Consider the following 24,055-nt stretch of genomic DNA (forward strand, 5'->3'; position numbering starts at 1 on the left):
ATTACATTTTTGAGGAAAATGAACTGGTTACATTTCCCCCAATTTTCTTTGTAACTATCTCTCATTGTATTATCACCTCTTTTTATAACCTATTCATGTCAGCTTGCACAGCATGAAGAAAGCAAATGAGTGCTGCCAACAAAATATGCCAGCTTATCTGGTGTAGTCCTAAATCTTTCTCACTTTTGAGAAAAGTTCATTTTTCAGTTTGTAAGGAAAAGGAAAAATAGCACTTTTCTTATATAGGAGGGCCAAAGTATGCTCTTTCCTTAGAGTGAGAAATCGGAAACTCACTACTATCTCACTGATTTCTTTTGCTGGTGTCTGTACTCTTAGGCCACTGAAACATAACATTATACCTTTGCCCCTGATAAGGTGTAGCTACATTACCTACACCCCAGTAATCACACAGTAATGGAGCATGAAACAACAAACATAAAAAGTAACATCAAATTGGAGATTTTGGGTTTAAAGAGATTCGAAAGGTATTAACAGTAGTACTTCACATCTTACAGCATAAATTGGGTTTGTAAAAAAAACCTGTAAACATCATTCCATAAACATCACTATCCTTATACTACTGATATACAGACAAAAAGAATGTCCAATGACTTTCCCCAAGGTCAGAAAACAAGTTAACTGGAGTCAAGGAAAGAGTGCTAGAGAATTCTCACCCACTAATTCAGCATGTGGTTTGAACTGTTCAGACAGTTTGAAAAGCAATCAGTGCATTTGTGATACTGGATTTGCTTGTTTTGATTTAAATTTTTGAGGGCAATGTCTTGAAAGACGAAAGGCAGTGCGAGGAAATGAACACCTTGGTACAATGCTTTACAGACATATGTTAGGTAATTCCTCACTTTGAATATGAATTCAGATACATCAATTAGCTATAAGTTCTCTTCTGAGTATTTTCAACACATTGAGTTTAGGCATAATTGGATTTTTTACCCCTGAAACACTTAATCAAGGCTAAATCAAAGAAGAAATTCGCTTTCAGAAGAATTCTGCAATATACAAAGAAAATACTTCTCTATTTGCAAAAGATGTGCCAGCTTTATTGTTTCCTTCATTTAGAGACTTACTTGTTTTTCCTTTTATCCAATTAATGCATTAAATCACTTTGATGTGTTGCTTTTTAAATGCGCAGTATCTGCAGTTATAAAAAAGTACGAGACACATCAGCAGCATTCATTTTCCCAAACTGAGACAACACCATGCTCATCTCAAGTACAGAGATGATTTTAAGGTGACTTGATTATTCCCCCAGTGTTTAAACAAACCTTTCATCAGTTTTAAAGCTACACAGCTGAAGTGTTTTCTTCCCTATAGAGCAAGGATTTCTGTCATCAAGTTAGCATGAGTCAAAGAGATCCTGAGGAAAAATCAATGGAGAGCAAGTCTCATAAGACGAGTGTATTTGAGAAGTGTAATCCTTTTCTTCCATCTTACACGTTTTCCAATACCTTCCAACGCAGAAGAAGCTAACATATGTGAAATCTGAGTGCAATTTTGTTGTAAGTAAGCTGTCTACTCCCTACCCTTACACACCCAGAGGTGGATATATATGCAACTTGCTCTGCACCTGTGAAGTGCCAACATTCTCAGGAAAGATACAGACAAAAATAAGATGTCTATTAATAGAGTATTCAGCAATAACCCCTTAAAAATTAGTTTATCAGTATTTATCAGACATCAAATCTTACCTATAAGAAGCTATAATTCTTATTACTGAAAATAAAAACCAGCCACTTAGGAAAAATGCATAATCACACATACTCACACATAATCACATCTCTAAGCATGTTGAATAGAAGGACTGGCATAGTTATCAGTCTCTATATTTCACTGTCAAAAGATCAAAGGCACTAGGGACTTAGGTATGAATATAGACTAGACCACTATTAAAAAGAACCCAAACAAATCCAGAACTTGTCGGACTCCCAGCCCAGTCTCCAGTGTTTGCTTCTAGAAAGCCAATTCACAGCTTATTCTGCCCAACAGAGCTCAGTGAAGTCACATCTGTCAAGGACACAATAAAAGGACTTATCTCAAATACCCAACTTTGCCACAAACATTAATATCTCTGCTTGTGTTGGTGCAGATTCAGGAGAGTACACTTAGAATAACATAACCTATTTTTATGGAAAGCTGGTGAGTTTTATTGCTATACAGAGCCTATGTGAACACATGTTAAATCAGATTTTTACTGATATAACTACACAGGACACACACACACACACACACACACACACAGATTCCACAACCCATCTCTACCAAAAGTGGTTTATAAAAACTTCAAAATCGCATGCAGTGCTCAACCCGTGTTTGTCACCTATTGGGAGCTGCTGTTCAGTGGAGGTGGTTCAGCTCAGAGGAACTGTTGCATGTCATTGCCATGGCAATGTGGATGTGGCTTCCTGGATGACGCAATCTGAGAGTCCAACTGCTCCGTGAACTCCTGTTCTGCCTGGAACTAAAAGCCATGCTGAGAAGGATTAGTACTTTCATTTCTTCAACTGCATGGTTGAAGAAATGAAATGGGAAAAGCTGGGACAGTCTTAATTCTTCATGAGAGGCTTTAGCCTTAAGTAAAACCTCTAGCTAAGGTTATATGAAAGGTTCAAGAAGGAATATTGGATGTTTTGCAATGAATCTGAAAACAATGTGTCTCTAGAGTTATAAAATTTCTGTCACAGACTATGGTTAAGTCTTTAAGGAAAAAAAATAAAAGATTTATATGAAAACCAGCATCTTTTCTAGGCTAATAAAATGTATTTTGAATCTTTTTCTGTCTTTCTGAGATATGCTTCCATCTTTTGTAAGCTTTTTTGTGCATTCTGTACTTGATGTATTTGAAAAATAAACTTGCTTTATGAGTGACTCTCAGTTTGTGTCAGCACTTTCACAGTGTAAACACAGAAAGCTTTATATAATGTAGGTTATGTTTAAAATAAGTGTCTTTCTCAAGCTCGCAAGTATGCCTTTTTTTCCATTAACTATATGAATCTTAATGAGGTCAGAATCACGGTGTAAAACAGCAATAACAATGAGCTGAGCCATGCCAGTGCCTCCTGTTTCTTCCCACTCTCGTTTTGGACTGAGCTCTGTTTCAGTTGACACAGTCATATACCCAAATATGCTGCAAGGGCTTAGCAATCACATAACGATAGCCCAGTGTAAAGCACTGGCCACTGAATCACTTCCTTGTAATTTCCAAATTACTGAGTTAATCTTTAGGGTTTTTGCCTTGATTTCAGCCTGTTAAGAAATGCCTGTCAACAGGAGTAGCAATTTCTACTCATTCCTCCAGTTGCTTAACAACCTTTACAGATTTTGTTTTCACAATAATATTTTCTTTTCAGATTTGGTTTCTGTACTAACCAATCATCAGGTTAATGCAAAAAAATAATAATATCCTTCTTTTAGCAATTACACAGCTTCCTACTATTTCAATCCCTTTGTTATTTTCTAAACAAATGCACAACATTTTTCTTTATTATTTCTCCATTTACCACAAGCTGTGTCACAGGTCCTAACAATTCTCTTGGAGTGACTTTACACTTCTTTGATTTCTGTTAGTTTTGAATCAGCATTCATAAATGTAGCTGTACAATCCTTGGATTGTTATGTTTTGGTTTCTTGACATTTCATCACATTTCTTTCCTGTTGTATTGGTTTTGCATGGCCTGCCAGAACCCATAACAAGGTCACTCCTGGGACATCAGTGTTGGTCAGCAAGCTCCATGGGACAAAAAGCATGGCACACACTCCTTCTACTTCATGTTACATGTGTGAGGGGTTTTTAAACTTTTTAATTTCCATTTCTAATGTCAGCCACAGAAATCTCCCAGTACTGTTTTGTGTGTGTTTTACCAAAATAACAGCTTTCCAGGGCTTATCAAGCTATGCTCTGTTTTGAAATTCTTATGTGAAAATGTATTGCTCATTAAGAACTCACTGGTCACAGTGGTACTTCTTCTATTCCTCAGTCATCTCTTTACAGGTCATACAATATTTCTCACAGGAAAAAAAAAGTGTTTCAGGAAGCTAAATATCTTCACCAACCGAATAGGAAATAAATGATTTTTCACCTTGATTGTCTTCAGTGCTGTGGCCAATAAAAGCTTGTCACTTGCTTTTATGTATAAATTCTAAGTCTGTCATCTCTTTCATGAAAGGCTAGAGCACCCAGTCATCCATATGTGGCCATTTCTTGCTTCTGTTGTACCTGACTTTAGCCTGCTCTCCCATCTGTCAGTCTCCTCTTGTCACTTCAAAAGCAGAATCTCAAAGCATTCTGGAATGTGGCTTTTTCTCAAGTGACATCTCAGGGTTGAGAGACACTTGTGAATATAGCTAAAAGGTACCACTTCACTACTGAGCTCAGTCTCTAATTTCTCTGCAGGCGATGCTGCCGGTAAACTGACAAGTGGTTTGAATTCTCCTTGACAGAAGGTTCTAGAAATGTAACAGCCCAGAGTCACAGCAGCTCAGAATGGCCAAAGTAACACTGAAAAGCCAGATAAATATTTAAGAAACAAATGCTACCTCACCTACATGGAATAGTTTGTTTATGTAATACGATTTATGTCACAAACTGCAATTTTAAGAGCAGGAAATGCTATTTTTTTTTTATCACAGTATTGTGGTAAACACAGGATTGTGTTAGCATGGTACCTTCACTGCTGTTTAGAAATCCAGATTTTTTTTTTTTTTGCCTGGCTGGATCTTTAGCTAGGCAAGTCCCACATTGATGTAAAACATGCTTTTGCAATTATCTCTCTCCTTTTTTTTTTTTTTTTTATTAGAAGAAATAAACCCTGAAAATTACCAATTTGCTTCCTATCTTGTCAGCTCCAGGAGGAGATCAAAGGATGACTATTAATATAAAGACTTGGGAGCTCTATAGACAAAACTTGTTTCTTCATTGCTGTTTTCCAATACTCAAGAGTTTATTCTAAGAGTCTCATGGAATATTAATTTTAATTGTCAACTAAAGATCTTTTGAGATCCCTACAACACAACAGTGTAGAAGAAATGGCCTGTATTAATTTTCTAAGAAAGTCCTTTATTGAAAGTCTGGACCAAGCAAGGTCACAGAAAGATTGATTTAAGCTAATGTTGAAATGTGGAAGCACAAAAATTAGAATAAATACAGGTTATGTGATCAAAGGGGTGTGACATTTCTCCTTTAAAGTTAAAATCATGTAAGACTTAATGAAGAACACAGCAAAAATCACAGCTAAAGGGGCTATACCTAGCAAAATGTCAGACATCCAGAACTGAGTGTGCATCAAATACTGCAATCATGTTTATACACGGGGGTTGTTTCACTGATCCATTATTGCCACAGATACAACCAGGAGTTCAGAAGAAGATTTGGCTTAATGGAAGTCTCACCATCAAGCATTTAAAATAGCTTAATGATCTCCTCTTTTGCGTAGTACACACCTTGGTTCAAGCACCAAGGACAATGCTTGTTTGCATTACTAAATTAGATCTGTTTGACACAAACTGGATGTGCACTGTGGCAACAAAAGTTAAACCAATCTCTATTGTGAACAAAATTTTAAAATAAATTTATTTTTAAAGCATAAATTAGAAATTATTCTCCTCTGTATTGACTGACACCTCTAAAAATCACCCGTTACTTAATATTATGACTATGACTTTAAAATAGCAAATAAAAAGGAAAAGAATTCAGTAGAAAAAAAATATGATCACGATGCAGCTAGACAGGCGGAAAAGTATAAAGCAGCAAATCTGGATTCTGGATGAGAGATTATTCTGCAAAATGTCTGTATTTTGGTCAGTGCAGGTGATATGCCTAGTTAATTGGTGAATAGAGCACAGCACTGAAATCAATGAAAAACATTGATAACAGATGAGAACGTAGTTGGTGATCCACATACTGAGTATAGAAAAACTGATATGCTTATCTACGAGATTATGTGATACACCTGCCCATGATTATAGGGGGACTGAATTCAATGGCTCAGGTCTCTTCAAGTTCTACACTTCTGAAAAAATGGTACAGGTATTTTAATTAAAAAGAAAATATGCAATCTGTGACACAGTGTTATAACTCTAGTAATTTCAATGGGTGGTCACTATTTCGCTTCTCATTAGCAGGAAATTGTCAAATAATTTAATTTGTATGCAGAAAGGCTTCAGGTTTGGTCCTTCCTATGAAAAACATCAGTGGAAAATGATAATCTTGTATATGAACTTCTTAGGGTCTCTCTATTATGGATGGATGGATAAGTTCTTTGAAATGCTTTGATACTGCATGGTTTATGCTTCTGACAAATAACCTTTGTACAATGTGCTTTTATGTAAAGAATTTTGAAATCCTTGAACAGTAGAATACAGTTGTACAGCTACAGAACGTGTCAAATGTAGAAGTGCACGTTCACAACCCCTTTAAGGCGGACACTGAATTTCTGTTTGTAAATGTGTACAAATGATACTGATCAAGATCTGTAATACCTATTGCATCAGAGGCAATAATTAATAAGTTAACAGTCATCTTAATGAGGAGAAAAAGTAATTATTTGTGAAGAACTAGTAAAGAGGACTAAAAATAGCTCATTAGTGTAAAAAAAAAAGATTATGAGAGGATTAGGACTAACGGCCCTAGAAATTAACTTTTTTGATTATTTCCTGAAATATCCTCTCAGTTTGACACTACCAGCTGGGATGCAGAATACAGTGTCTAAGCAAATAAAATTGTTCACCTCTCTTGTGCATATTCAGTCTTTGCCTCTTGCCACTTTAATATAAATTGCAACACTGACTCCTCATTAACCACCTACTACACCGCTTCTCTGATAAACCCAGCACTTTTGTCATTATTACAAACTGACAAACCTTGGCCCACCCTGAAATTTACTGCATCTCTGACTGTGAAAACTGAGAAATATTGGTAGCAACTTTTCAGAGACAACTAGCTCTCCATGTTTCTATTATGCATTCCCATGTTCTGGGAAACACTCCTGAGCATAGAATTTAAAGTAAAATAATAAGTATGAGTTTTAGCTAAAGTAAGTTTTCTACAGTGTAAAAGAAGGTTTAAAACATCATGATTTTAACTTAATTTAGTATAACTGTAAAAGAAAGCTGATGCTTTATTCTAATCTTCCAGATGAAAGTAAGTGCCAGCACTATGTCAGGAGAAGTTTACAGTGCCAGCGACTTAGAACAAATTCATCCCCCTGCTTGGGAGGAAGGGATGAACCTCTTTTCCACTGCTAGGAAAATACCACTGATTCTGAGAGAGTAATTGCAGATTTACACCACAGTGCCTCAGATCAGAGTATGGCTTGTAATAAAGCTTCAATGTGTTTCAGGAGTGAAGACGCTTCTTCAAAGACTTTAAGATAAAGCACATGTTTTAGAGCTTTATTTAGCCAGGTTTCATTAAGGCTGAGCTTCAAGGAACTTGAGTGTCAAAGGTGACTTTCTATCAAAAACCAGTTTTCTCTTGCTCTTATATAATATTATATCACAAAGCACCCAGGATTTTGGACCATTTCTCTCACACTGCTTCCTCTCTGCCTTTTCTCATGAGTAGGGATGCTGCATAGAGGCCACAATGACTGGGCTTCTCCATCTTCACCCTTCCACCCTCTTCTTCCTCAACAGCCTATGGTTCACCAGGATGCTTAAAACCTGCATAAGACTTTGCCCCAGCGAAAGCCCTGACATCCACCCCTCCCCAAACTGCAGTGGTGGAGAGGAGCCCTGTACAACACACCAGATGCTGGGTCCTTCTAGAGGGAGGAAATTGTGATGGTGGGACATGGATGTTTTAGAGCAAGAGGGGAATGGCATGAGCATCAGGAGCAAGGAGAAGAGCCTGGGGTGAAAGTGTAGGCCCCACTGCCCTGAAAACCTTTCCACCTGGGGAAGGAAACTTTATCACTCGTTTAACTCTCCTTGGACACAATCCAGCTCACAATTATTTTTCTTTTCATGGATGTTTTTCTCCTCACTCCTCAGCTTCCATAAGGCAAACCCATCCGTTTCTGTTAGATAGCATGGTGTGTCAGTTTTCTGGCATTTGAGTTAAACAGTAACCATAAAGAAGGCTTGTGAGAGACAATAACTGTTCCTGATGTCAAGTCTTTCCATAGTAGGGAATGACTTTTAAATAACTTCTTTGAAGAATAAAATAGAATAGTTTTGTGGTAATTGTTTTATTTCCATGGAGAAGTGGAGGAAAAGCTATTGGTCTTATATTCTTTACCATGACAGCTTGAGGATGTGCATAAGTATTCCTGTTTCTGCCTTCATTAATTTTAATTTTTCTTTCCCATTTATCTTAATTTTGGTTTTGGTTTCCTTCTCTGTTTCTCTATGAATTGTTGGATTTCTTTTATTTTTGGAGCTTTATTCCAAGCCCTTTGCTCTCAGCTGCTCTCCATGCCCTGTTTTCCTGTATGGCACTCAGCTTGTTAAACACTCTCCCTCCCATTGACTTCTTGGTGCAGAGATGGTTACAAACCCTTGATGACAATGGCAAATTGTCTCTGTCTGTGTAAGATGTTCACTCCAAGACTCAAGGATAGCCATTTTCAGAGAGAGGGTCAGTAATTTTAAGGGCAAACAGAGGCTGTCTCTTACAGACAACTGCACTCAAAGACAAAAATGCATTTGTTCATCAACATCTATCTATTTCAATCCAATCTCCCCTCACACCTTTGGGGAAGGGTGGAAGAACCTTAAAAAGGATGAACAAATAGGCAAACCAAATTCATATGCAAAGTGGTAAGATGAACTGGTATTTCAAAGGCATGCCTGCAAAAAAAAAGGGGGAAAATATTCCAGTAACAGAGAAGAGGTGATTTGATGGAGAATACTATGATCCCAGAAGAGGAGGCACATTCTATGTCAAACACTTCAATAGATGTTTTTGATAGTAATTTTCTGAAAAGGGGTTTATTCTGATTCCTTTTATTTTCTGTTTTTTCCTTTTTGGATTACTGTATTTTGCCTTTGCCAGGCGTGACTCATACGCACAAAAATGTCTTTATCACAAATGAAACACATTTTCAGATTTACATGCTGACTTAGCCAAAAGTCAAAGCTTTTGACTTTTAAAGTTTTAAAGTATTTGTAATGATGGCAGGAAGGTCTGATGTGCTTGAAGGTATGAGGCTCATCATCAAGGAAGCAGTAAGCTCAGGTGAAGGCATAACAAACCATTTTTCCTCCATGACTGGGTGACCCTGTACTGAGGTGTAAAGGTCTGGTTACATACACACCACTGAGCATGTATCCATGGGACCAACGCTGGAAATAACATTTCTTCTGCATTGTGTGGCCACATAAATAACAATTTGTGCTTTAGAACAAGAATGTCATATCACTTGGAAAATATCATAGTATTTTGGCAAGTAATATTGGAAACTGGGAAGCATAAAAGGAAAATATTACCCCACATGGCCTGGTGCTGCTACTCCTTCCCTGTGTGAAAAGCAGGATGCTGGGCCAAATACCCTGCTGTTACTCCAACTGGGGAAGCAAGTTCCACATCAAAAATTTAAGATATTTTGCCAGTAATTTTTGTATTTGCTGCTGAGGTGGAATCTGGACTGTCTGATCACATATTCTTATTACAGTGGATAATTAACATATACTAAGCTTTATATGTAGAAGTGATTGACAAACACAGAGTACAATAAAAAAATAATGCTTGGTAGGAGGTAAGAGTGTGTCCTCTACCTCAAGAGTTACCACGCCTGAGTTGGCAGGTCTGGTGCACCAACATTTCTAGAAATTACTGCAGCCTCATTCACCTGATGTGGTGAAGAACCTCAAACTGAGAACCTCAGTGCTTCTTAAAAGCCATAGTCCTCCCCTTGAGAGACTGTGGGGACATGTGAGACTTTCCTATTAAAATGGAAGTGGGAAGAAGAAATGAACAACACAAGAAAATATTCAAGAACTGGTCACAGTGCAGCGTGCCTCCACCAAGGACAGTCTGCACATTATCTGCTGGAGGCACAGAGCAACAAAAACTTTCTCCTTGTTCTTAGGGCAGCTATAGGCTACACATCTTTCTCCATGGACTGCTGCAGCTATTGCCAAGAGCTGTGGCAAAGGAAGCACACTAGTATCAAGCACTGTAATGCTGAACTAGCAGATAATACCAAAGCACCTACATTTTCTTGTGCTCACTCTCCTTTTCTTTCTTTCCTGCTTGTTATCACAACTATGCCATGGAGAGTTTTCTTTGAAGCATTCTTCTAAACACAATAGACAGCATACATTATTTATCCTAATGGAATAGTGTGCAAGGCACCCACCATATCTCACTTCCTCTGAATAACTTCAGAAGAGAACAGAGCAAGATAAAAACAGGCTACATTTTTATAGTCAGAAAATGATGAAACCTCAAAGAAGGCAATTCTCATGTGTATGAGGTTGCAGAAGTAGGAGCAGCAGGAGCTAGAAAACCCAACTTTGTTTTCTCCTGTGCTACTGAGTCATTGAGGGAGCTGGGTCCAGGTACTTACAGACTGACCCACATACAAATCCAAGAGCAATGCGTAATTAAGACAACTTGTTGGGAAGGGCCCTCAGATCCTGACTATCTCTACAAAGATGACTGAAAGTTACTTCTGTTTAAAAATGGTTGTGTACTTTCTCTGTCTCAGACTCCCAGTTTATGTAAAATTTTCACACCTATGAAGGAGTGAACCCCTATGAATTTTTTGGTAAAATGAACTACACAAATGTAAACTACTCCTTGTATGAGAGAACTGTCAACACTGGGAATTTGACTTCTTTACACATCAGCAATAAGGCATTTTTATAGAGGTTCCACCATTTAAAGGGCAGAGAGCATTTACTAGTGTAAATGAACAGTACTGTAAATGAAGACTGCCATTATTCTGTTGGTATGAAAGCAGCAGCAAACATGCTTCCTCAGTTTAGTTTTGAATTCTGAGCAGAGCTCGTATTTCACACAGTAATAGTCAGTAACTTCCATGGACAGGGAACATAATTACAGTGTCCTAGCTCCAAATGGCTGAAGGTTGTAAAGGATAATATATAGCATCTGCTGAATCTGCAGAAGGAAAAAACCTAACACAATAAAGAGCTCCCTACTGGCACACTCCTCCTTTTTCAGAAGGACTTTCCAATAGGCATACAGGCAGGTGTTTTTTGATGGTTATATCTCTGCAGTTGGTTTGACAACAGCCTTTGACAGCTGTGATGACAGAATGGGAACAGACTATCCTCTCAGTTATTCCAGGTTTTAAAATCCAGTCATGCAAAAGCTAGGAAAGTTTGGAGTTACCCTTTCCTTTTGTGCAGCAAATTCCTCCTAGTGCTGTCTGAAGGATAGATACCACTCATCCCATAAGGATTTCTGGAGTGCAAAGATACTCACATTTCCACAAACTGTTCACTTGTGTTTTCCAGAAACTCTTTCTGTTACAACTTCTGAACAAGAAACACCAAAACTACAGTCTCGTTCTGTGAGTCAGGAGCTGCAGAGCTCAAGACAGTAGCACATGCTTCCAATCACCCCAGTCATAGAACACTGTGAACAATTATGATCTGATCAAGTTCCTTTATTCAGCCATCTGCAATTCTCCCCAGATGTTCTAGATTTATGGAATATTCCAGTGGCTGGTGTCATAATCAACCTTTGCTTTTAGATGTTCTTAATCCCAGCCATGCGATAGGGAACCTTAATTAGTGACAAAGGCACTGTTCCTCACACCTCTTTGGGTTAGTGCACTGTTAAAATACAAAATGCTGGATTGTATCTGACTGCATAGCATTACAGGGTGATGCCAAGTTACCTTTCAGAATTTCTTCCAAGAAGCTGACTCTGAAGGTGAAGAATCCTTTAATGAAAGGGAACTCTGCCCTGAAGATCCTGTCCCTGCAGAGGCTGTGCTCACCAATGTTTCATTACAAATATTATCACCTCCTGGACTCTCCATGGCTTCTGTAGTCACAGAGATGAGTACAATCACTCCAATAACTTTGGCCAATGTCATGAGCAATCCTGAACATTTAAGCCAGGACCTTGGGAGAGGAGACAGATGGAGAGCAGGAACAGCACAGGAGTGCCAAGGGTCTGTGCTCCCATCAGAGCAGGTTTCTCAGTAGATGACCAAGTCTGAAGTTACACAATCCATATCCAATTAGTCTGCTTGGATCAATCCAGACTCTAAGAGTTCCTAAATCTTTACGAACTTCCAGAAATCTTTAATTTCTGTTATCTAGGACAGACTTTTATAGTTTACATCATCTCTGTCATCAGAAAAGCACTCTAGTTGCAATAATTCTTCACACTGTACTTCACTGCAATTTATTTATTTGACTGGAAAGGAAAGGATAACTGAGAAAGAGAGCTTTTATTGTGATGTGCTCTTTATTGCAATGCTTCCCACATCCATGCCCATTTGTATTCCATCACCTCTGGGTTATGAGCAATTCTGTCAATGGGGATTGTCATGGCTGTAAAGACTTAACTCCTAATACCTTCAGATTAAAGAATTTTTCCCAGGCACTTTTTTTTTGTTGTTCATATTTTCATAAGGGATAACAGTTAAGGGGGTTTAGAGGTTCAGTGATCTCTCATTGCCAATCCTATTTGCTTGTTTTCTTTGCCAGGAAGGTGATAAAATGTATTTAACCTGAGCCCCTCTGCAAGATCAGATTTTCTCTACTAAATGTTCTCTTGTCTCATCTCTAGAGTGAAACTTGGCACCAATTTCAGCAGAGGTAGAACTGAGCTGTAAACCTCACTCTCCTTTAGTACCATTCATATGATCATACAGGTATTCAGGATACAGATTCAGATTATAAAATTGTCCCAAGAAAGCCACCAGCTTTCATTGCTTCCTTCAGCAGTTTGAACCATGGGAATATTGGCTAAATTCTTTATGGTATATTTGGTTGATGTTGGGATGAAAAGTAATTTCCTTTTTGTCATAGGAAGACTGATGAGATTGAGAGTATTGTGTTCTGTAGGCATCTGGATATGACCTCTGTATAACCTAGCTCCCCAGCACCCAATTCTGACTTCACCTGGACTAAAGAAAGGCCTGGTGGCAGAAATTGCTTCTCACTGTCCCAGAACATGGAGTTGGGGCAGAAAGAAAAAAGTCACAGGTGCAGAAAGGGTAAGGTTAAATCAAAGAAGGTTTACATAAATAAAGAAGTTTGTGGATGGTCAGAAAAAAGTATGAGAGAAGAAATACAAAGAAATTAGAAGGGTGACAGGGAAAAGACTGTAATGTCAGGTTAGAAGCATCTTGTGTGTTTCCAGGTGAGAGTGGTTTTCTTTATTTAGTTGAAAAAGTCAACCTAACCTTCCATTCTCAGAGAAAGAATGAACCCAGACAACTTTCAGTTTACAGTTTTCAGCTAACCCTACTATTGATGTTTCATTTCCTACAAAATAGTGGGCAGTCACTAAAACATGGGTATGCTTTGTACACAAACACCAAAGGTCATCAAATGAACCATCCTCTTTATCCCACAGCATAATATAGTCAGAAAACAGTTGCAACAGTGATCAGAGAGATCTGTCTGAAATTTTTGTCTGGTGCTAGAGACACATGGATCTGGGGTATGCTATATACATGAGGAAGCAATGACAGAGGAATGGCTGGGATGTTCTTATGGAAAAGAAAAAAAAAGTGTATTATGCTGACCATACTCATTTCTTGGCCCTGTGGGCTACACTCAGCTCTGTTATAGTGACATAATTTACAACAAACTTGATTTAAACTGGTTGCATTAAGGCAACTGGGAATACTATATGGCCTTTAATGTTCTTAAGTTTATTTTGCAGTGAGAGCATGATGGTTTCTGTATAGGCATTTGCTGCTGAAATGGGAAATAGGTGGGCTGTTTGATGAGTCTGTCAGCTGGCAATCACTACTTGGACTGCTTCAATGTAAATATAATTTTCTCAGACTTCAGTACTCTGGGTCCAAGTCTCTTTTCTGTTAGTATATACTAATCTATCTAATTCTTGTTATTATTTATTTTCATCACAACCAGAAGACAATCCTGACCTTTATTGTTTATCCACAGGATGTATTTAGACAGCCTGCAGAAAGTGATGGTGAGAAATTTTCCTAGTGCCACCATTTTATTTCTATGTTTCTCCTCCCCCTTTACAGAAGTTCAGTGTCTCAGTGCTGCACCATGAGAAAATGTGCATTTCCAAGCAAAGTCCCTGGGCAGTTTTCACTTTGTAATGACAATAAAAGTCAGAAGTCATGCTTAATTTCTTAAATCAGATTTTCACTGTTAAATCCCACATTAGATGATGTTATAGTTAATAATCACATAATCAATAGACAATGCTCCTAGTTGGATGTGCATGTTTCTTTTGGGTTAAATTTGCTCATTTAATTTCTTCTAGAAACTTTTCTGCCTGTGGTGATCTTCAAAACAGCTTTTCTTAATGTGTAAAGTTTTGAAATCTAATTTGTTCCTGTTTAGTATTAGACTCTCATTTTATTCTGATTATGTACATACACACCTGAAAATCAGCCTGGTTTGGTTTACCTTCTAAAACTGCTGCTGCATTCCTGTGCTTTATACCTATGGTCAGTGTGAATTAGGCATTTGGAATCTTTCTGTCACTCAAAGTTTTTAACTCTATTTATTTGAACATCTCTCATTGACATTTCTGCTTGTCTGACGGTTTGCAAGATGTTTTCTTTTTCACAATCCCACTGTGCAATTGTGTCACTTTCCATGAAGCAAGTGTTTACTACTGTCAAATTATCTACCTGTACAGAAGGAGCAATGGGATCTGCATGCAGTGTTAAAGTTCCTTTTTTGCTCCCTTCCAGTGGTAGTGGAATTTTATACCATAACTGCAAGCATTTAGGTCTATGATAATTAATCTCAAAAGACCGTAACAAGTCTGGCAAGTAACATTTGGGGGTTTTATAAGTACTGCACACAACATGCTTTCTAAGCAGCAACTAATAGCAGGCACTATTAAGCAGTCACAAAAAACACTGGCCACATTTTCTGGAGAGGATCCATACCACTGACAACTTCTCACAGCTACCCTTCTGCCTCCTACTTGCCCTGTGTTTGTGCTATGGAGCCACCTCATCTCAGGGAACATTTAAAGAAGCAGTTTCCACTGGAGTGAAATTCCCAGTCAGCCCAAGAATCCCCTGGCACAGATCCCTCTGGCAAAACACGGTCCCCTTCCTCACTCCCCTGCAATCACCCCACACATGGGCAGACAGAGGCATCTCCCACCTCTGGGCTGCAGCTGCTGCTCAGGAACGTTGGAGCAGAGCTGCGGAGTCAGACTGAATGGCCGTTCCACGCGGGGCTCTTTCCACCCAGCACACTTGTAGTACAATTAAAGGAGTGCCTCCCCTCCTCCTCCTCCTCCCCCCTGGCTCTTGTAGTATCTGAATGTGAACTTCTCCCTTAGATAGATAAACACTTGTACCCATATGTATACCTCTGGCCTTTAAGGACTTTATTCTGGTGCCTTTTTTTAGGATTTTCAGTTTTACCTGTCAGTTGCACTCACCACAGGCTGGCATTTCTTTTTCACCTGTATCGGGGGCGGCACATTATCTAAGACACATGTTTTTCAACCCACTTACCTAATTTCAGCAGAACTGGCATAAGCTGCTTTATTAGCAGTATTTATACAACACATTTGCAATACACACTTTAAAAAATTATTTCTCTTTTGTAAGCAGTAGTACTGGCATGAGGTTCTGATTTCAGGTAAAACAACCACTGCCCACTATAGCCCCTCAGTCAGTCAAACAGTCAAAGAAAGCAAAGCAAAACAAGCCAGTCAGACATTATCAGAGAGAATGGTGATTATAACAAACAACAATACAAGGGCAAAATGCATGGCTATTCAGAAACTGTCTTTTGGGGAATGAACAAGAGATCTGGAGCCATTTTTCACTAGGTTCATGAGAAAATGTCAGCACACAGATGCTACTGTACTGTCAGATTGTATCTTAATTTGGCCAAAGGGGACCCAGGCAGTCACCCCTCACAGACATTTTTAAAGGCCCATTACAAATCTGATTTATTGGCTGCTAAGAATCTCCCTGCTATAGTCTGCAGATTTTGCATGACATGGAGCTGAAATCCAGTTACAGATAAAGATCTGCTTCTCTGTATGATCTAAATCCATCTGAATTCAGTATTTCTTGGGCATCGGTCAAGCCTCCCCCGGTTTGCCCACCCCCTCTCCTCCTAATACCTTAAGGCAGTTTACTTCGGAATGAAGCAGAGCATTAACCTGTATAAAATTGCTAATTTGTATATAACTCTCTTGCTGCCATGGAAAAAAAAAAAAAAGAATAAAAGGAAATTCCTTTTGTTCTAAAGAGGCAGAGAAAAAATTTCAGGAACAAAAGAAATGCATCTGCCCAGCAAGAGAAATGAGAAATTGCTGGGATATGTTTTAGATATTTAGGCATGCTGCTGTTAACAACAACCATTCAAATAAAAATGCTAATTTCCTCCTGTTCTTTGATATTTAAAAAAAATCTGTTGGCTTTTTCCTCAAAAAAAATAAAAATCCCTTGCCTTCTGTGAAAAGCCAAAGATCATACGAGTGAAATGTATTTGGAATTACTGAAGAAACACCATTCAAACTTGCTCTACTCGAACTGCCCATTGTTACAATTCAGACAATGTACAACAACAAGCACAGCTCAACTTCGAACCGTGTCCCCGTCACAAGGAATTCAAAGTCAACAGCTCTTCCTATTTCCATAAACTCACCTCCAAAGCCTTCATTTGCAGCTTCTCTGGCAAAAATCTACTAGCATCGGAACAGTCATCTGACAATTGTTACAGAAGCACACAGCTTGTCTTAAAGCCTTGTGTTTCATGAAGGAACTATTCTAAACAAAGAAAACATCAAAACCTACACAAGGATCGCTCACAGCAAGTCCAACTCAGCCCAAGTTTGGGTTCAACATCTGTCTGAACACAGTAGTGCCTCCCATCTTGGTTTTGTTCTGTGGGATTAAACCCCACCTAATCTCTTTAAGTGACCCCAACTCAGGTTCCAGCTATACTGCTTTACAAATCCAGAGAGAAAGAGAAGGAAAAAAAGGCAAGAAAGAGAAGGCAGCGCCTATCCCACCTTTCCATGGCTCTCATCCCGTCTGTCTTCGCATGATCTGCAAACCACCTGTACTGGATCCAGCCCATTCTGGGGACAGAAATTATCTTCCCGGTAGGTGTAGTCTCAGCTGTGCTTTGATTTTTCGGCACGAATGTCTAGAATCTTCTGCTTAAGCCAGACACAGCAACACAAAACTGCAGCTGAGCTCTTTTGTTTTGCCTCTCTCCGGGGCTGAGGCAGCGGCGCTCCCGGCGCTCCCGCTCCCTCCGCCCCCGGCAGCGCCGGAGCGCTCGGCTCCGCGCCGGCCCCCGCAGCCACCACCTACCCCAGCCCGACCCCGCCGCCGAGGTTCCTCCGTCAGGGGCAGCTTCGGGGGGCGGTCAGGTGATCTTCCGGTTAAAAACCGAGAGGATGCTCGGGGACTGAGCGCACGGATCCGTGGTGGGATTCAAACTAGCCATTTACATTACAAAGCAGGGAGGGAAATAGGGCTCGGAGGAGATCATCAGGCATCCTTCTGCTTCCCAAATCTCCGCTGGCAATCCACACAGGCAGGCACAGCGCAAAGATATGCAATTAAACTTTCCAGTGGCAATAATCATACATAGTTTGGATACCATGATACTCCTAAATATTTAAAATTAGGGGCTTATTCCTAAATAAACAATTTTTTTTTTTTCCCCCCGATGCTATGCTGGTTCTGTATCCCTTTACAGATTCTTTCCAATTGTACCTTTTTTACAATACAATCCTTAAATATTTATGCTGGAGCCATATTTAATTTCTCATCAGCAAAGGGACCCTGCTCAACTAAAAACAATTACTAGTTCTTTATTCACATTATTATATTGCAATTCAAAGTATCTTTGATGTAAGGGCCATTATACTTAAAAGTGACTCTGAATTGTAGCCTATCCAATAGCCCTGTTCCCTGGGATTACCCTGATTAAAGCTACCATACGTTCAGGGCTTTGGAATTTAGGCTCTAAAAGACAGAAAGAACTCAGATTCTGTGAGAATCCTAGTTATTGCCAAGTAATAAGAAATACCCAAGTATTGTTGCAAAGGTCAGAATTACTTGCAAACAAGAAAATCATATGGAAAGAGACTGTGAGTGTTGATAAAATACTGCATTTTTAACCCTAGCTGCCATTAAAAAATTTCTACCATGTTTAATGAGACCACAGTTTCACCCAAAATATTCCTTTGCACTCATTATAGAATGGTAGCAAATAGGAAACATCTGCAAAACTAGGCACAAAGGGTAAAGTAGGCATCCACATTTAATCAGTCTTTCTGAGAAACTAAACGTGTAGATGTAATGCATCATCTATTCCAGAAGAAATCTAAATCCATTTTCCTATGACCATGTTTTTAAAGACTCAGGTCTTTAAACACCAGAAAGCCTACTTACCCATCCACCATCCAACACAGGCACTTTTAATGCTTACCAATGCTTCCAACAACATATAATAACCATTTACTCATCTTGTATTAACTCCACAGACACTTCAGTTCCTCTGGCACTACACCCAGAATGCAGATTTCCACCTTTTACTTTCCATGCTATCACTCTTATGATGTAAGGTAATTCTTTTGGTAAGTACACAAAGGAGCAGTCTGGATTTCTTCTAGGATACTGAGGTAAAAAACTTATATGAGAGATCATGGATTATCTTCACCATATTATTAGGCTACTATTATGTCTACTAGATTGACACTAAAAGTTCTCTCTTGCTCTGACTTTCAAGAGACTTAGGTTTTTAACCCTGACACATTCTTTTCAGTAATGCTCTAGTAGGAGTGCTTCACATCTTTCCTATCATAGACAAAATTTTTGCCATAGTCCATGAGCTTTTGGCAGAAGCCAAGGCAGACTTGAAGGGGCTGGTAAAACTCCCATAACTATTATATATATATATACATATATATGAGACTTGATTTCAAACCAGGCTTCATGGGAAAGAAAAAATCACCAGACTTTTACTTTGCTACATTTGATTTAATTATGTATTTAAACAAAAATGTCAAAAGTGGGACTCTTGTCAAGCCCTCATAAGAATATCCTTGTAGAAAGATATCTAATGACTGGTTCACACTTAACACTAGAAGATGTTTATGATGCTCCCAACAGTGAAGGCCATAGGAACCAACAGAAGATGGAAACAAAACAACTTCATCTCAATTGTTTATGTTTCTGGTTACAAGTGGAATTCTGCAGTTCTTTTGGGCACTTTGAGTAGCCACATACAGTTACTTTATTAATAGTTTTCTCCTTTCACCCTGCTGAAGCCACAATAGTGCAAGAAGAGAAGAGACATGTCATGCGAACAGGCTAGCAGGGCCAGCCAAGCTACATGTCTTTAGAACTCAAAATTGCACATATATTGTTTTCTAACTTGGATACTGTCAACATTTTTTTATTGCTATAAAGTCAACATAAAACTTGTTTCTAGTTAAAAAATAGGCCTAAACTTTCATTGCTGAAAAAGCAAATAGAAACAGATCATTCCGCCTGGTACTTAAGAGTAGTTACAATAGTGTGTAAATCATGGGACTACCCAAAAAAATTTCCAATGTAGTCAGCTGCAAGAATGCAGTTGTGTCATTCTGCACAGAACTCCCATTGAATGTGATGAGTTTCTTGACAAGCAAGAGGATCACATGTTACGTACACTTATTACAGACATCAAAATGTTCACTTTACCAAAGCTGAATACAGTAGTGCTTTTCAAAAAGCAAATGCTGTGGTCACCAAGCAAAGTATGGCTTGCAACTCTCAAAAGAAAATAATTTCATTTCTAAGAAATAGAGCAATGATTTTAGGCTTCCAAAAAAAGCCTTTTATAATGTCTGGGCTGCCATACACACTGACAGGAACAAGACATTCAGACTATACATGTTGACGCAGTAAAAAGTACAGGTCTAATCCACTGGAAGAAACTGGAGGATTATCTTCCATCTAAAGGCTGTATGTATACATGCAAGTAGGTATGTAAATAATGTGTACAGACAGGTATACATAATTAATTAAAACCATGTAATAAATATGGATGAAAGAATGTCTCAACCATGCAGATAACAATTATCTGCAGTAACATTTATCAAAATAAAAATTAGTACAAACTGATACTTTACTCAAGAAGTAAATACAGGTTTTTTAATTATTAATTTTATCACCTGAAATCTTTTGAGAGGAATTTGAGAGTTTCCCAGAAGAATCACTAGTTTTACATCATACTCCTTTAAATATTAGAGCTTTAATTCAAACAACAACACAGACATAATCAAATTATTGAGGCATGACAAAAATAAATTAATGGTCTACTTTGTGATAGAAACGGTCTCAATATTTGCAATGTTAATTTCAAAACAGTAAAAAAATGTATATATCTACATAAAATAACAATAAAAATCCCTATTTTAGTTATAATAATATCACCCTTAAGGCTGGATTTATTTATAAAAGAAGCCATAGAACTAGGTTGCATCTTTTTTACAGTTCACTTATAGGCAAGTCGAAAAGGTATATCCTTAAAAATGAAACTATATTCAATCAGTAAGAAAACAGGTATGTCATGTATTTATGAAGTCTTTTTGAATTTGTGCAGCAAACGGGCACAAATGGCTTCTTTTTCCATTACTCTTTAGATATAGAATTTGCAAGTCTATGTTTCAAAATTAGTTCTAGAGGAAGAAAGCAGCTATTGACTTCAGATCTTTTACATCAATATTACTGATGAGCGAAAATATCCAAGCGCATACAAGTTACACACATAATTTATACAGTGGGGCAAACCACAACAAAAATAGATTTTACAGCATTTTAAGCATCTTGCACCCTCAGAAATACTGTAAGTTATAATCAGAAAATTTAACAGGTTTGAGATAGATTTGGTTTGGGTTTTGGCTGTACCTAAAGGCTTTTGTCATCACAGGTTAAAGACTGCAAAGAAGAAAGTCAAAGAAGGCTGAGATGTGGTCTGAATCCAGTTACATTGTAAATAAGCCTTTTGATGTGTGGTCTGACTCATCCAAGAGAAGGCCTCGAATGAAGGCCTTTCCATGGAATGGATTAGTCTTTATCTTTGACTTTAAAATAGACAGAAAGAACTGGGAGATGATTAGCTACCTTAATACAAATATCCTTTGGAATTCATGACCTTTCCTTGTCAAATTATGGGAAGCCACAAGAAGAAACGATGAAAACTTTCCCTTCTTCAAAAACCAGGTGAATTATAAAAATAGAAGCAACAAAATTCCTTTGACAGTGAGGAAGAAATTCACCATCAAGTCTGCTGAAATGCCCATGCTTTTTCTCCCCTGTGGGTATGATGCACATTGCACAGGATTGCATCCAGATTTTTCTTGGTTACTTCCAGTGAGGGAGACTCCACACCCTCTCTGGGCAATCTGTTCCAGTGTTTGGTCACCTACACAGTGAAGAAGCTTTTCCTCATGTTCAGGTGGAACTTCTTGCGCATCAGTTTCTACCCATTGCTCTTTTCCAGCTGCTTGTCACCACTGAAAAGAGCCTGGTCCATCCTGTTGACACCCTTCCTTCAGATGCTTACAGACATTGTTAAGGTCCCTTCTCACTAATCTCTTCTCAAGACTGAACAGGCCCAGCTCCCTCAGCCTTTCCTTTCCTCAGAAGAGAGATGCTCCAGTCTCCCAGTCATCTTCACAGCCCTCCACTGGACCCTCTCCAGGAGCACCAGGTTGCTCTTATACTGAGGAGCCCAGACACAGCACTCCAGATGCACTGGGGCTGAGTAGAGAGGAAACTTACTCCTTTGTAAAGGATTTGTAGAGGGCACAACTCAATCCCATACTATTCAATTTGTGGAGGGTTTGGGGAATGGAATGTACAGCTTTCAGCCAAACTTTTACAAAACTACTTTGCCAACCAGTTCTGAGACTTGTGTCTCAGAGAAGACTGAGTGCCTTCATCTAACTGCTAAACACAGTAGTCTTAATAACTTTGGCAGAAACAAGTGGGTAGTGATGGGGAAAAAAATCCCATAAGAATGTCTGGTTATTTTTTTTGAGGATATTAACTTAACTTTCTTGGGATAGTTCAACTGTTTCTCCTTAAGCTTGTAATATTGCCTGTTCAGGCTCACGATGAGAAAGAGAAGATAATTATAGTCCTCTTCAGACAGTGTGTTCATTAAGTGTGTTATTTTGGATAAGTAAGTTTTTTAATTGGTTTCCAGTGCCTGCCAGTAGGACAGTCTATGGTAGCACGGTAGTAAGGATCTGTGCCCCTACCGCTTTCCTCTGTTGGAATTCAATACAGTTTAATTGAATTACAATAGGGGTAACCACAAGATGCCAATTACTGGTTTATTCACAGTGTGGACCTCTTCTTCCAATGGCACTTGATTGACTCAGCACACTTCTCTTATTACAGGACCTCTTCCCCTCTTCCCAGAGAATAAGTACTGTACAAAGATGCCACATTCTTTATTATAAACAGCAGCATAATCACACAACTCCTGTGGCACTGACTGCAAAAATTAAATATCTACCTGGTCTGAGTAGCAGGCATGTGACCGACTTTATTTGAAACTAGATTTGGAATGTCTTCCTGCATCTATGACTTTGGCCATCTGTTGATAGTTTCCCTGTCTGGAACTGGGAAGGTACCAATTTTTGAATTATGCAAAACTATCTTTTGTCTGATAGAAAAAAAAATTAATTTTATTTGTTCGTTTGAGAAAATAAACAGAATAGTTTGGAAAGAATCTTCCTAGATTTCCAGTGTTTAAGTCATGTGAAAAATTTAATAAAAACAAATCCTTAACCTATCTTTCTGACTGCTTCTTAGTTCTCTTTCATCCAATTTGAGACCTGAAACCATAAAGACACCAAATGTTTTTGCTAAAAGCACTTAGTATGTTGAAAAGACAATTACCTAAATCAAAAAAAAAATTGGTCAAAGATTTTACCAATTCTCTTTTTATGTAAATGATATTTTGATGAAATATAATTTTAAACAAAAATAATATTTTTGCAAGTTTGTTTTTTTCCTCTTTTAAATAGCAAGGCATAGTAAGATTTGATTTGTAAGACTTTTTCATGGAGAAAAATAATTTCCTGATCTGTAAATGTCAGTTAAAGTGTAAATTTGAAAAATCACTGTGGTTGTATCAACACTAATATGACATGACAATGTTTTTTCACAAATGTTATTTTACCGTGATTTAAGAAGAGCTAAATTACATTTTAGCAAGCATTCTTTAATCCTGTGTGCAATGCTGATCCTACTACTGGTAGGAATGAGACAGAAAGAGTAAGAAAATTTAAATTTGCAGGAGGAATGGATGTAATATTACAAAATAACAAGACTCTTGACTGAGCCTTCTCAAACTAGTATTATTGCACTGTGCTTCCATGTTATTACTTGCTAGATATTATTTGCTCAACTGCATGTTTGCTCAGTCCTCACTAGTCCCTATATATTATACAACCCCTTTTAAAACAGTTCTCAAAATTTCTGTTGCAAATTTTGGGTTAAGATAATGCTAGTAACAAGTAAGAAAACCAATTTTTAAAACATTAAGTCTATTAATTTATTATATTCCTATTAATTGTAATTATAAAAATGTCCTTTCTTTCTTTATTTAATGCCATATTAAAATAAAGGCAGTCACAAAAGAAAGCAAAATACAATTTGGTATTCTGCTTGTATATACTATATTAAGATACCTTGTTTAAAATAAGTAATGTTTTTATGGGATTGCTATAATACTTTGCAAAAGAAAATGGACATTCTATAGTTTTTGCACAAATAGTCCAACTGCACAGCTTGATACTTACAGAAAGGGAACACATTCACTATTGTAACTCCTAATGGTTACTGACCAAAGATTTTAATACTCCACTGAAGTCAATAAAATTTTACTGGGAAGTGGCTGGTTTTAAATT

At 38.1% G+C, this 24,055-nt stretch overlaps 1 protein-coding gene across 13 annotated transcripts in view; it reads right to left on the reverse strand.

The window, feature by feature from the left end:
• MAGI2 (membrane associated guanylate kinase, WW and PDZ domain containing 2) overlaps window positions 1-24,055 on the reverse strand; it is a 727,751-nt gene that overhangs the window by 376,678 nt on the left and 327,018 nt on the right. The window contains exon 1 of one of the 13 annotated variants that reach the window (XM_048300650.1): window positions 17,141-17,402. The exons of the other annotated variants lie outside the window; for them this stretch is intronic. The gene's annotated coding sequence lies outside the window, so the exon portion shown is untranslated. Of the gene's footprint in view, window positions 1-17,140; window positions 17,403-24,055 lie in introns of those variants that run through there. 13 annotated transcript variants of the gene reach the window in all.

This window comes from Corvus hawaiiensis, chromosome 4 (genome assembly GCF_020740725.1).
Source record: "Corvus hawaiiensis isolate bCorHaw1 chromosome 4, bCorHaw1.pri.cur, whole genome shotgun sequence".
Lineage (NCBI taxonomy): Eukaryota > Metazoa > Chordata > Aves > Passeriformes > Corvidae > Corvus > Corvus hawaiiensis.